The following is a 13,948-nucleotide window of genomic DNA, read 5'->3' as shown; positions in this document are numbered from 1 at the left end:
TTAGTTGTCTTTAACCTATTTATTACTGCGATGAAGGAGGAGAGACTCATTTTGTGGTTGCCAGGCTGAGGAATGACAGCGTTGGAAAACTGAAGTTGAATGACTCTAATTTGGGAATGCACATTAACTCCAGAGTAAAGTTCCTTTTATGTTACTATTTAAGAGTAATATAAATATTACTCTTTTTATCTTGCCGGGTTGTCTTGAATTCTGATGAGAAATAGTAAAAGTCTTCCAGATGATGACAAAATGTTTATTGAGTAATATAAAATAAATTAGTGAGTTCTTTCACTTCAATACTAAACTAGTAAAACAAATAAGTAAGTTTAGATAAATTAACAATTATAATAATACACTGCGCTCTGATCTGATCATGTCTTCACTCTAGCTGTTCTCCACACACACTAACTAAATAAAGAGTGGGAAACTCCTTTTATAGCTCCTGTTGGTGTTGCCATCTAGTGATCATGGGCGTCATTCTCCGACCCCCCGCCGGGTCGGAGAATGGCCGTTGGCCGCCGTGAATCCCGCCCCCGCCCCCGCCGAAGTCTCCGAAGGGAGAAAAGTCGGCGGGGCGTTAATGGCGCCGCTGCCGCGGAGAATGTCACGGGCCTGCGCAAGGCAGCCGATTTTCGGCCTGCCGATATTCTCCCTTCCGGATGGGCCGAAGTCCCGTCGACGTGATGACCGTTCACGTCGACGTCAATCAAACCTCCTTTTCATCGGCGTGACCCGGTGCTCCAGGCTCACGCCGACCAGCGAGGAGGTGAGTGACGGCCTGGGGGGTTGGCTCTGGGCAGGAAATGGCGTGGCCGCAGACTGATTGCCTGAGAAGAGGTGTGTCTCGGCTTGTGTGTGTGTGCGGCGGGGGGGGGGGGGGGTGGTTAGAGTAGGCTGGGCTCCGGGGGAGTGCCGGGAGGGGGTCCGTGCCGGGGTGGAGGTTGGGGGTTGTGGAGGGGGTCCGTGCCGGGGTGGAGGTTGGGGGGGGGGGTCCGTGCCGGGGTGGAGGTTGGGGGTTGTGGAGGGGGTCCGTGCCGGGGTGGAGGTTGGGGGGGGGGGGTCCGTGCCGGGGTGGAGGTTGGGGGTTGTGGAGGGGGTCCGTGCCGGGGTGGAGGTTGTGGAGGGGGTCCGTGCCGGGGTGGAGGTTGGGGGTTGTGGAGGGGGTCCGTGCCGGGGTGGAGGTTGGGGGTTGTGGAGGGGGTCCGTGCCGGGGTGGAGGTTGTGGAGGGGGTCCGTGCCGGGGTGGAGGTTGGGGGTTGTGGAGGGGGTCCGTGCCGGGGTGGAGGTTGGGGGGGGGGGTCCGTGCCGGGGTGGAGGTTGGGGGTTGTGGAGGGGGTCCGTGCCGGGGTGGAGGTTGGGGGGGGGGGGTCCGTGCTGGGGTGGAGGTTGGGGCGGGGGGGGGTCCGTGCCGGGGTGGGTGATGGGAGGGCAAATGAGTTGGTCCACCTGGCCAGGTGCCAGCCTCCAACAGTTGGACCCATGCGGTCCATGCCACCTGGCTGGGGGGAGGAGGGGATATGGGCAATGATGACATGTCGTCGTTCCCCTCCCCCCCACCAGGTCGTCATGTTTTCAGATCATCCAGCGATGTTGGCCGCCGTGGTGGCAGCCGCTCATGTCTATGTTGCCCTGGATGAGGAGGAGGAGGAGGAGGAGGAGGAGGAGGAGCGTGCCAGAGAGGCGGCGCAGGCTGCCGCAGAGGGGCAGGCGGCAGCCGCCCAGGCTGGAGGGACACCTGACCGACAGGACGAGGAGGGGGAGGAGGACGTCGCGGCCCCACGGCAACGGAGGCACCCGAGGGCGCCCCGTGTGTACCGGCCCCGGCAGTCATACCAGGACCTCACGGACCGGGAATGCAGGAGGAGACTCCGGATGAGCCGGGAAACCGTGGCACACATCTGCCACCTGCTGGCACACCTGTCACCGCGTGGCACTGGCGGGGGACACCCTCTCCCCGTGTCCGTCAAGGTTACGGTGGCCCTGAACTTTTATGCAACGGGGTCATTCCAGGCACCGAGTGGGGACCTGTCCGGCATATCGCAGACATCGGTGCATCGGTGCATCCGGGCAGTGACAGATGCCCTTTATGCCATGGCGCACCGCTACATCCGCTTCCCCGTGGACCGGGCCAGCCAAGATGCCCGGGCCGTGGGCTTCTCTGCCATTGCCGGGTTCCCCATGGTCCAGGGCGCGATCGATGGGATGCACGTCGCCGTGCGGCCACCTGCAGATAACAGGGCCGTGTTCACTAATAGGAAGGGGACCTATTCGATGAACGTACAGGTGGTCTGCGACCACCGCATGATGATCCTGCACGTCTGCGCCCGTTACCCAGGCAGTGTACACGACTCATTCGTGTTGTCGCGGTCATCCATCCCCGGCATGTACGAGGGACGCCATCCCCGGCTGAGGGGCTGGTTGCTGGGCGACAGGGGCTACCCATTGCGATCGTGGCTGATGACGCCTATACGGAGGCCACGCAATGAGGCGGAGAACCGCTACAATGATGCCCATGTAGCGACAAGGGGAGTGATCGAGAGGTGCTTTGGCGTGCTGAAGATGCGTTTCAGGTGCCTGGACCTCTCTGGGGGCGCCCTCCAGTATCGGTCAGATAGGGTCGGCCGCATCATTGTGGTGTGCTGCGTCCTGCACAACATAGCCCAGCAGAGGGGCGATGTGCCGCAGGCAGAGGAGGGCGGAGTGGAGGAGCAGCAGGAAGAGGCCCAGTCCTCCCCAGATGAGGGGGATGGGGGCAATGGTCAGGGCAGACGGGGTAGACACAGACGGGTGGCTGTCCACCGTTACCGGCTGGCCCAGCGGGCACGGGACAGACTGATAGACGCCCGCTTCACTGACTAGATGGGCGTGGGAATCGGGTAGTATGGCCACAGACCGCACACCATGACAACAGCCGACCACCCACACCCCCCACCCATCCATCCACCCAGCACCATCACCCCCCTCCCCAACCCCACACACCCCACCCGCATGCACACCACCCCCCCACTCCCAATTGCCGATCCACCGGCGGCACAACGGGCCGGGCTCACCCAGTTGCGGGTGGACGCGTGTCTATCGCAGGCCATGGAGAATGATGACAGCCCGCCTCCGATGAGCTCCTGGCTCTACATCGTTGGACTATGTCTGACCCATGGCCACAGTACCACCATCCACCCGGACCATCCCTGCATGCGGCTGTGATACTGCAGCGCACGGTCCCGTCCTCTGCCCGGGGGATGTTGATGGCGGCCCAGGGGGAAGGGGGCAGACTCACCTGGGGCTGAGGTAAGACCACCCCTCACACACACACTTGCGCTCAACGTACATGACACCCCCGCACACTTTGGACAGAGCATAAAGGCAGCTTCGGTAGGTGTAACATTGACTTTAATAACCAAAGGAGTTCATGCACGTGCCCTAGCGCCTAAAACTCATCTGTGCCCTGCACCCGTGCCAACTTACTCAGTGTCTAATTGTTTGGCCTTACGGGCCCTTTGACTACGTCTACGTGGTTCCCCAGACGGTACAGCAGAACTGGAGGTGGACTCCTGTGATTCCTGCCCTCTGACACTGGATCCCTTTGGCGGCCGTTTCCTGGGGCGTCCTGGCCTAGATGGGCCAGGCTGCGGCCCGGGCGACTGGGATGGCGAGCTGCCAGCCTGTCCTGCCCGTTGCCCACCCGATGCACCTGGGACGGAAGGGGGGGAGTCCGAGGTGTCGCGGTGTACCGGGACCTCCCCTACAGAGGGAGCCGGGATGGACCACACCACCTCCTCCTCCCTCGGGGTGCCCGATGGCCCCCAGGCCTCTACATGGGTGGGGGATGCGAACGGACTGGCCATCCGACGCGCCCCCGACATCTGGCGCTGCCAGTCCTGGAGGCCCGTGCTGGTATCGACAGGGGTCTGCAGGTTTGCAGCCATGGAGCCCAGGGGGTTGTCGAACCCTGTCTGCGACAGTGCGACGCCAGCTCGCACATGGCCACTGGCGCCGATGCCCTCAGCGATGGCCTGCTGAGACTGGGCCATGGCCTGCAGAGACTGGGCCATGGCCTGCAGAGACTGGGCTATGGCCTGCTGAGACTGGGCCATGGCCTGCTGAGACTGGGCTATGGCGTTGAGCGCCTCTGCCATCTGGCGCTGGCACTGGCTCATGGCCTCCTGTGAGAGGGCAGCCATTTCCTGGGCCACAGACGCCGCCTGCACGGAAGGCCCCAGGCCTCGCAAACCGTTCCCCATGTCTGACACCGTCGCACCCATTGCCTCCACCGCGGACGCCACCCGTGCGGTGTCAGCCTGGGTGGCACGCATGACCGGGACCACTCCCAGCTCCTGGACGCGGGTGGACTCCTCCACCTGCGACCGCAGCCGCCGCAAGCCACCCGTCACCCTATTCGCTCGTCTCCGTGTCGGTGGTTGCATCGGATCTATGTGTGGGTGTGGTAACTGCAGGAACCCGGGATCCATCTGGGCGGCAGATGTTCGCTTGGCCTGGGCTGCCCTCCGACCGCCCGGTCCCTCTGCTGCTCCTACCTCCACCTGCTGTACCGGGACGGCTGTGTTGTGCGCACCAGTGAGTGTACCAGACGCCTCATCACTAAAGTGCCCAACCGTGGTGAGTGTTTCTGCGATGGTGGAGGGTGTTGGTGACAGCAGTGGCGTTGTGTCGTGCTCTTCGTCCCACTCTGAGTCCATGGCACTTTGGGGTGGGGGTTCGTCTCCACCCATCCACTCTGAGTCACTGTCCGGTATTTCGTCTTCCCGGGTAGGGGTGTCCTGGGTAGTGCTGTCCCGGGTAGTGCTGTCCCGGGTAGGGGTGTCCTGGGTAGTGGTGTCCCGGGTAGGGGTGTCCTGGATAGTGGTGTCCTGGGTAGTGGTGTCCTGGCTCGGATGTGACGGGGGCCTGTGGCTGCCCCCCTCATCGCTGGGTGGTCGCTCCCGCACGTGACGGGGGTGTCGTCTCCCTGTTGCTCCAGGTCTCTCCGTCTCCCGTGGTCTCCGAGGGGCATCCTGCGGGCGTCGCATGCTGGAGGGTTCGGGTCTCTCCGTCTCCCGTGGTCTCCGAGGGGCATCCTGCGGGCGTCGCATGCTGGAGGGTTCGGGTCTCTCCGTCTCCCGTGGTCTCCGAGGGGCATCCTGCGGGCGTCGCATGCTGGAGGGTTCGGGTCTCTCCGTCTCCCGTGGTCTCCGAGGGGCATCCTGCGGGCGGTCTGCATCTGCGGGGATGGGTGCCTGGACGTTTGGTCCTGCGATACACAATGAAGCATGCATGGTTAGACATCAGGCAGTGATCAGGTGATACGGGAGAGGGGGATATAGGGGAGGGGGGATATGGGGACGGGCTGTTGGTGGCTCACTTGCTCGTGGGGCCCCGACCTCTGCATCAGCAACCTCCCGGTCGTCAGGTCCGCCAGCCAGTTCCAGGGCCCTTTCCTCGTGTACGGTCAGTGGCCTCTCATCAGCGGGCCCTCCTCCAGTCCTCACATGCTCCCTATTGTTGTGTGCGCGCTTCTCCTGGGGGGGGGGGGGGGGGGGGGTGGTGGCAGGGGTAAAAGGCAACAGTGTTAGGCAGGTATATGAATGCACGCCATCGGTTGCGCGTGCATTGCAGAGGTTAAGGTTAGGGCTGGATTCACTTGGGGATATGGGGGATATGGGGGAGGGGGGATATGGGGGAGGGGGGATATGGGGGATATGGGGGAGGGGGGATATGGGGGATATGGGGGAGGGGGGATATGGGGGATATGGGGGAGGGGGGATATGGGGGAGGGGGGAATATGGGGGATATGTGGGAGGGGGGATATGGGGGAGGGGGGATATGGGGGAGGGGGGATATGGGGGATATGGGGGAGGGGGGATATGGGGGATATGTGGGAGGGGGGATATGGGGGAGGGGGGATATGGGGGATATGGGGGAGGGGGGATATGGGGGAGGGGGGATATGGGGGAGGGGGGAATATGGGGGATATGGGGGAGGGGGGATATGGGGGAGGGGGGGATATGGGGGAGGGGGGATATGGGGGATATGGGGGAGGGGGGATATGGGGGAGGGTGGATATGTGGGAGGGGGGGATATGGGGGAGGGGGGATATGGGGGAGGGGGGATATGGGGATATGGGGGAGGGGGGAATATGGGGGATATGGGGGAGGGGGGGATATGGGGGAGGGGGGAATATGGGGGATATGGGGGAGGGGGGATATGGGGGATATGGGGGAGGGGGGGATTTGGGGGAGAGGGGATATGGGGGATATGGGGGACGCTCACCCTGCCTGCTCTGACGAGGTCGTTCACCTTCTTGTGGCACTGGGTGCCTGTCCGTGGTGTCAGGGCCACAGCGGTGACGGCCTCTGCCACCTCCCTCCACAGACGCCGGCTGTGGCGTGGGGCAACTCTGCGGCCGTGCCCGGGATACAGGGCGTCCCTCCTCTGCTCCACCGCATCCAGGAGCGCCTCCACATCGCGTGACTCGAACCTCGGGGCTGAGCGACGGCCAGCCATCAAGTCGGGTGTTGCGGTCGGCTGTTCCGGTCGGGTGGGGGGGGAGCTGCGCGGCCTTATGAGCCGTCACGCCGTGCAGCGCGTATGACGCTGCACGGCGTGAACCACTGCGCAAGCGCGGATCCCGTTACGTCGCTGCTAGCCCATTTCGGGCCGCAGACTATCGGCCCATTTTTATGACGTGACGCAAGTGGGATTTGCGCCGTTTTTTGCGCCGATCGGCGGAGTTTCCGCCGATAACGGAGAATTTCGCCCCATGTGTCTGTACTGACTTTACATTACTTGAACATGTATTAACACATACAGAGATCACTGCAGTTCCCTCTCTTCTGAGCTTGCTTACATCTCAGCAGAGCACTTCAATCACAGCAAATGTGACACTTGCTGCTTCCCACAAGAATCATCCTTGAGGACTCACCAAGGCTTTTAATCGTTGTTGAGTTATGGGTTGATTTGTGTGCTGCATTCATGATGACTAGAAATGCGTTAAAGTTGCTTGATTTATTTTCGGAAACAAGGAGCAAGAAAAGAGAGGAACACTCTTATCATCATTGATTTGAGCTACCCTGAACCCAAAGAAAGAATAATCAGTTAAGTGATTACATCTTCCGTTCCATTTCTGCTGTTGAAATGTTCAGTGAAGGTGCACCTGGACAACAGAATCTCATTCAGTTTATATCGAAGGAGGAACAAGAGGCTCCTTGGCCCCTTTTGGTCATTCAATTAGATCATGGTTCAACTCTACCTCAACTCCATTTCCTGCCTTGGTAACATCTACTTTCATAAACTAAATAAACTAAAATCTATCAATCCCAGTTTTGAAATTTTCAGTTAATCCCATTCTTATGGGCGGAGAGAGTTCCCCTATTGTTCAGGCTGATTCAGCAACTGCTAAAACTTGTATTAAAATGTTGTTAAGCTGTGCGATAGCTGATGATCGTATTTTTAGTGCATTCTTTTTGAAAAAATTCTTTTTTGAAAATGTATCAATGTAGGCTGGCTGACTTGATGTATTACTGAGGGATGCTATTTTGTCACAGAAGCTTCCCCATTAGATGGCTACTTATTGCAATGGCACTTGTGGAACATTGCGGCATGAAAATTGACGGTTGCATTTTCCGACAGCACTTCAAAGTGATGCACGAATGTTTGGAACAAACATTTTTAATTGCATAAGGTGAGATAAGTGATTAGTTTTAGTCTATGAAGGTACTTGGACAACGATCTATGTTAGAGAGAAACAAGTGGCTGCATAGCTTGAGGTGAATCATTCCGCATCAAGTTTAATTTTTATTCATTCATGGGATGTGGGCATTGCTGGCTAGACCAGCATGTATTGCTCATCCCTAAGGGCTTCTAAGAGTCAACCATGTTGCTGTGAATCTGGAGTCACATGTAGGCCAAACCAGGTAAGGACAGCAGAGTTCCTTTCTTAAAGGACTTTAGTGAGCCAGATGGTTTGTTACAACAATGGTTTCACGATCATCGTTAGGCTTTTAATTCCAGATTTTTATGGAATTCACATTTTACTATCTGCCATGGTGGGATTCGAACCTGGGTCCCCAAAGCATTACCATAGATGCCTGGATTACTAGTCCAGCAACAGAACCACTGTGCCATTGCCTCTCCAAACTTATAGGGTAAGGTAAGGAGACAAATCTCAATGAACCATCACAAATGCTGCAAGGATTGAACCTGATTGATTCATCATAGTCATAGAATGGTTGTCATAGAATTTACAGTGCAGAAAGTGGCCATTTGGAGCTGTGAAGCATTTGTGCTAACCACCGTGCTGCCCTAACATTCTCCATCACACCCTAGCCATCTAATTGACCCCAATGGTGTAATAAAATGCTGTGAAAATGTACATTCATGCTAAAGAAACAATTGGTATCATAAGCTGTGGCTACTGTCAGTAGCATTTGAAATATTGAAAAAGGAAAAGGCAGCTCAAGGACACTAGGGAAAGTTAAGATTAATTATTAAATATTGTGGGTGTCACCTGAAACAATATGATTGTGATAATAACATTAGCCTTGGAAGGTCTTCAGTAAAGATTCACCAGAATTATCTCTGGATTTCAAGAACTCATGGACCAGGTCTTGTGGCTTATTAGGTAGTGCTCCAGTTTCTGAAGAAAATTTCTGGGTTTGAGTCCCGCTCCAGGACTTGTTGGTCACGGAAGGAGTATTCATGATGTGGATGAACAGATTGATAATCAGCCTTGAATTCGTCCAACCCTGCCCCACTACTGCCCAAATGGGGAAAAGCGTACGTGTGACGATAACAAAGGGTTAAATTATGAGATGGGGGTTGTATAAATGTGGTTTGTGGTCCATGGGTTTAGAAATTAAATGATAATGGGAATTAATGGGGTGGAAATTCTATTTCCTCTGGCTGGTAACTCCAGAAAAAGTAGACATAGGGCTATATTTCCATAGGATTGGGAAGACTTTGTGAACCTGTAAAAAAAGAAAAGGCAGGACCCAGATGTGGAAGTGCTGCCGCCAATCTTGACAGATTCAATTTTTGCCTGTCGGGAAAAGGTGATGGGGTGTGAATCACACAGGATGAAAACCCAAACACAATCGAGCCATTTGAACTTAGTTCAAACAGAATGCATTTTAGCTGGCCCAAGAACCTTAACCTGCAGTGTAAGAGTCAAAAATCTATGCAGTGGAAGTAAAAGATCTTGAAGGGTGGGTAAATAATATAACTGTCATGATCTGAAGTTTTAATAATCCTGTGCTCTTTAAACTAAAAATAACTTGGGCTATCCAGGAATGAATTAAGAAAGCAATTTTACACACAGCAGGTGGTGGAAATCCAGAATTATCTCTCCCAAAGGACTGAAAATACTGAGGGAATCTTTTGCAGTCATTTATGGGATGTGGTTATCGCTGGCTACGCCAACATTTATTGCCCATCCCTAGTTACCATTCAGAAGATGGTGGTGCGTTGCCTTCTTAAATCGCTGCAGTTGCTGAGGTGTAGGTACACCCACAGTGCTGTGAAGGAGCGAATTTCAGGATTTTGACCCAGCGATAGTGATGGAATGGACGACATATTTCCAAGTCAGGGTGATGAATGCCTTGGAGAGGAACCTCCATGTGGTGGGATTTCCAAGTATTTGCTGCTCTTGTCCTTCTAGATGGTAGACATCTTGTGTTTAGAAGGTGCTGTTTCAGGAACCTTCGCGAGTTACTGAAGTTCATCTTGTAGATGGTACACATGGCTGCCTCTGTTTATCGGTAGTGCAGGGATTGAATGTTTGTGAAAGGGGGAGCAATCAAGCGGGCTGATTTGTCCTGGATCGTGTTGAACTTCTTGAGTGTTATTGGAGCTATATTCATCCAGGCAAGTGGAGAGCATCCTGACTTATGCCTTGTAGGTGGTGGACTGACTTTAGGGAGTCAGGAGGTGAGTTACTCGCCGCAGGATTACAAGCCTTTGCTCTGCGCTGGTAGCCTTAGTATTAATATGGCTCGTCCAGTTCAGTTTCTGATCAATGAAAATCCCAGGATGTTGATGGTGAATAATTCAGTGATAGTAATGCCATTAAATGGCAAGGAGTGGTGGTTAGATCCTCTCTTGTAGGAAATGGTCATTGTCTGACACTTGTGTGGTACGAATGTTACTTGCGTGCTTGTCAGCCCAAGCATGGATATGGTCAAGGTCTTTCTACATTTGTACATGAACTGCTATAGCATCTGAGGAGTCAAGAATGGTGCTGAACATTGTGCAGTCATCTGCAAGTACCCACACTTCTGATCTTATGATGGAAAGATGGTCATTGGTGAAGCAACTGAAGATGCTTAGGCGAGGGCACTACCCTGAGGACCTCTTCCTTTGTGTCAGATTTGACTCTAACCAGCACAGAGTTTCCCACCTGATTCCCACTGACTTCATTTTTTGCTCCACTTCTCCAGCTTCCAACACAAACACATTAAAGAAGCCATCCCCTATGGACAAGCCCTCGCTAAACACAGGACCTGCTCAGACAAGGAGGAACGTAACAGGCATCTACAGACACTGAAAGATGCCTTCGTATGAAAGGGACATGGCGCTCGACTCACTGATCGACTGTTTCACTGCGAACACAGCAAAAAAACTCACCAACCTCCTCAGAAGACAAACACAGGAAACAACCGCCAGAGTACCCTTCGTCGTCCAGTACTTCCCGGAGCGGAGAAACTATGACATCTACGCAGCCTTCAACGCGTCTTCGATGAAGATGAACATCTTGCTAAGGCCATCCCCACACCCCCATTACTTGCCTTCAAACAACCACGCAACCTCAAATTGACCATTGTTTGTAGCAAACTACCCAGCCTTCAGAACGACACCACACAACCCTGCCATAGCTACCTCTGCAAGACATGCCAGATCATCGACCTGAGTACCACCATTACATGTGAGAACACCACCCACCAGGTACGCGGTACATACTCGTGTGACTCAGTTAACGTTGTCAACCTCATACGCTGCAGGAAAGGATGTCCCGAAGCGTGGTACATTGGCGAGACCATACAGATGCTGCGACAGTGGTGGAACGGACATCGCACAACAATTGCCAGGCAGGAATGTTCCCTTCCAATCGGGAAACACTTCAGAAGTCAAGGGCATGCAGCCTCTGATCTTCGGGTAAGCGCTCTTCAAGGCGGCCTACAGGCTGCGCGGCAACCCAGAGTTGCCGACCAGAAACCTATAACCAAGTTCCGCACACATGTGTACGGCCTCAACCGGGACCTTGGATTCATGTCTCATTATATTCACCCCCGACAATCTGGCCTGGGCTTACTAAATCCTACCAACTGTCCTGGCTTGAGACAATTCCCACCTCTTTAACCTGTGTTTATCCCTCTCTCCAGTCGCTCTGTCTGGACCTGTAAAGACTTAATTACCCGCAAAGGCTCGCATTCAAATTATTGTCTTACATCATTGACTTTGTCTATAATTGTGTTTCTGGAACCCATCTCTTCATTCACCTGAGGAAGGAGCTATGCTCTGAAAGCTAGTGATTTGAAACAAACCTATTGGACTTTAACCTGATGCTGCAAGACCTCTTATTGTTTTTTGTGACATTGGGTGCGATTCAGTAGACTTAAGTTAAAGACCGCTGAACGGTGCATTAAGCGAGGTGTTTCTCAATGCCTGCTGCGGTGAGAAACGCAATACTATTCAGTGGCACTTTGCTGTTTTTTTGGCCTTGGGGGATTCTCTCCGCCGAGGCCGCGCTTAGGGAGATTTCCCATTTTGACCGGCTGCTGTCAGGTCAGCCCCTGCTTTTGACCACCCCCGTCACCCGCCAATCTTGCGGAGGCCACCAGGCACCCCTTCAACCCGCCTTTACCTGGCAGGACCCCCCGGACCCGAACGCTGGAAGTGGCAACCTGACACCCATGAACCCTGGCATTGCCAGCCTGACACCCTGGCAGTATCACCTGAATTCTCTGGCAGTGCCACGGTGGCAGCGCCACCCAGCCTGTCCCCATCCATCGGGGGGGTCTCCAATGGCCTGATAGTCCATTCAGGTGCCATTATACCTGGTGCATGTTTGTGTGGGCCAGTGCTAAACGGCGCCCTGGTGAGGTCTCCCGCTCTGTTAAATCCTGGGTGCCGAGTGAATCTGACTTTTGGGTATATAATTGAGCAGGGAGGACGAGATCCAGATCGTGGGGGGCGGAGCGAGTCGGGTGACTCGCGATCGGCCTGGCATCCGGCACAGTGCCCGATTTTGAGCTTGCGCGCCGGTCACCCTTTGCAGTCGGATATGTGTCAGGAGCAAAAGTCACTGAATCCTGCCCGTTATGTGTGCCTTTAGCTGTCTTGGCTTTGGAATCCCCGCTTTAAATTTTTCCAGCTCCCGGTCTCACTCCCCTTTTAGGATCTTCTGTAGAACCTTCCACTTTGACCTATGAATCTCTGTGTCAGATTCTGATTGATTTCAATTGTGTAAAGCACCTTGAGACATTTTGCTGCATTAAAGATGCGAGTCATACTTGTTAGGCATGCAATACCAAATGAACTCACGTGGGGGAAAGAGAGTTGACTCCAACCAATAGTGCGTAGATTCTTTTGTTGTCCTTAAAATAAAGCAGCTGGATCTCTCAGCTCGGTCTCACCGAAGTATCACCCACTGCTAAAAGATTCGGCAAGCAAATGTGAGGGAGGATATGAAAGGCTGGGATGACTTGTTCACCCCTACCCACCCCCCGCCTCCCTCCCAGCCTTGGTATTGTATGATTAGATGTAAGGCAAGAGGGACATTTTGTTGAACATGAAGTTCTCAGGTCATTTACACCGCTGAAACAGAGTTATCTATGACAGAGCTGAAACATGTATCATTGTCCTGTTCGAAGGGACCAAGCATTATTGTCAGCATATTTATTAAAGAACTGTGGTAGGCTATGTTAGGGGTAACCCGGTACCTAGGTGGGATGGACCTTATACTGTAGTATGAGTTGTAGAACCTGCCTGCTGGTTTCACCCAGCAGGCGGAGCATAAGAGTCTGTGTTTCACCCACAGCAGTCATTCTGTATCGGAGCTGCTGGGGTAACTACTTGTTCATTAAAGCCTTCAATTGGACTACAATCTTGCTTCAGTAGGGATTGATCGTGCATCAATTTAATGAACAAAATTAAAGAATGACTGCTCCCCGCATCAAGCCAGAGTGTCTACAAATCAACCCCCACGCGGCAAATGCAGCAGCAACTTTTAAACATTGGCTGGCATATTTCAACGGGTACATCAGGAGGGCCCCGACTACCCCCACGGAGGAACAGAAAATGCAAGTCCTCCACTCGAGGGTGAGCCCACAAATCTACACACTTATCGAAGACGCAATGACTTTGTTAAAAGAGCACTACGTCTGCACTGTGAAACTGGTACACGCTCGGCATCTTTTAGCTACCAGGCGGCAGATCCCAGGGGAATCATTGGACGATTTTTACCGTGCATTGTTAGTGTTAGGTAGAAACTGTAACTGTCCACAAGTCTCAGCCAATGATCACACCGAACTCTTAATATGGGATGCTTTTGTTGCGGGCATGCTGTCCTCTAAAATCCACCAGCGACTGCTGGAAAACGACATGCTAGGGCTTAAAGAGGCATGGAAACTTGCGTACTCCCTAGATGTAGCTGTAGCGCACAATGACTTATGAGAGAGACGAGTAGAGATGAAGTCGATGAGGCTTTATTGAGCGAGACTTGTCCCCAGCAGTTCAGCAACAGAATGGAGCGGCGGGGAGAAGCTCGGGTTCTTATACTCTGCCTTCAGGGCGGAGCCAGGAGTCAACAGCCAACCAGGACCCGGGATCTGTCAGCCAATAGCATCACGGCTTCACAGTCCGACATGACCCCTAATACATACTACCACATTCACCCCTTGTTAAAAATGAACCCGGCGGGGTGGTGGTTCGCATGATGGCAGGGGTTTACAAGGCTGGT

This window comes from Scyliorhinus torazame, chromosome 1 (genome assembly GCF_047496885.1).
Source record: "Scyliorhinus torazame isolate Kashiwa2021f chromosome 1, sScyTor2.1, whole genome shotgun sequence".
NCBI lineage: Eukaryota > Metazoa > Chordata > Chondrichthyes > Carcharhiniformes > Scyliorhinidae > Scyliorhinus > Scyliorhinus torazame.
Note: the sequence above shows the minus strand (reverse complement) of the source record.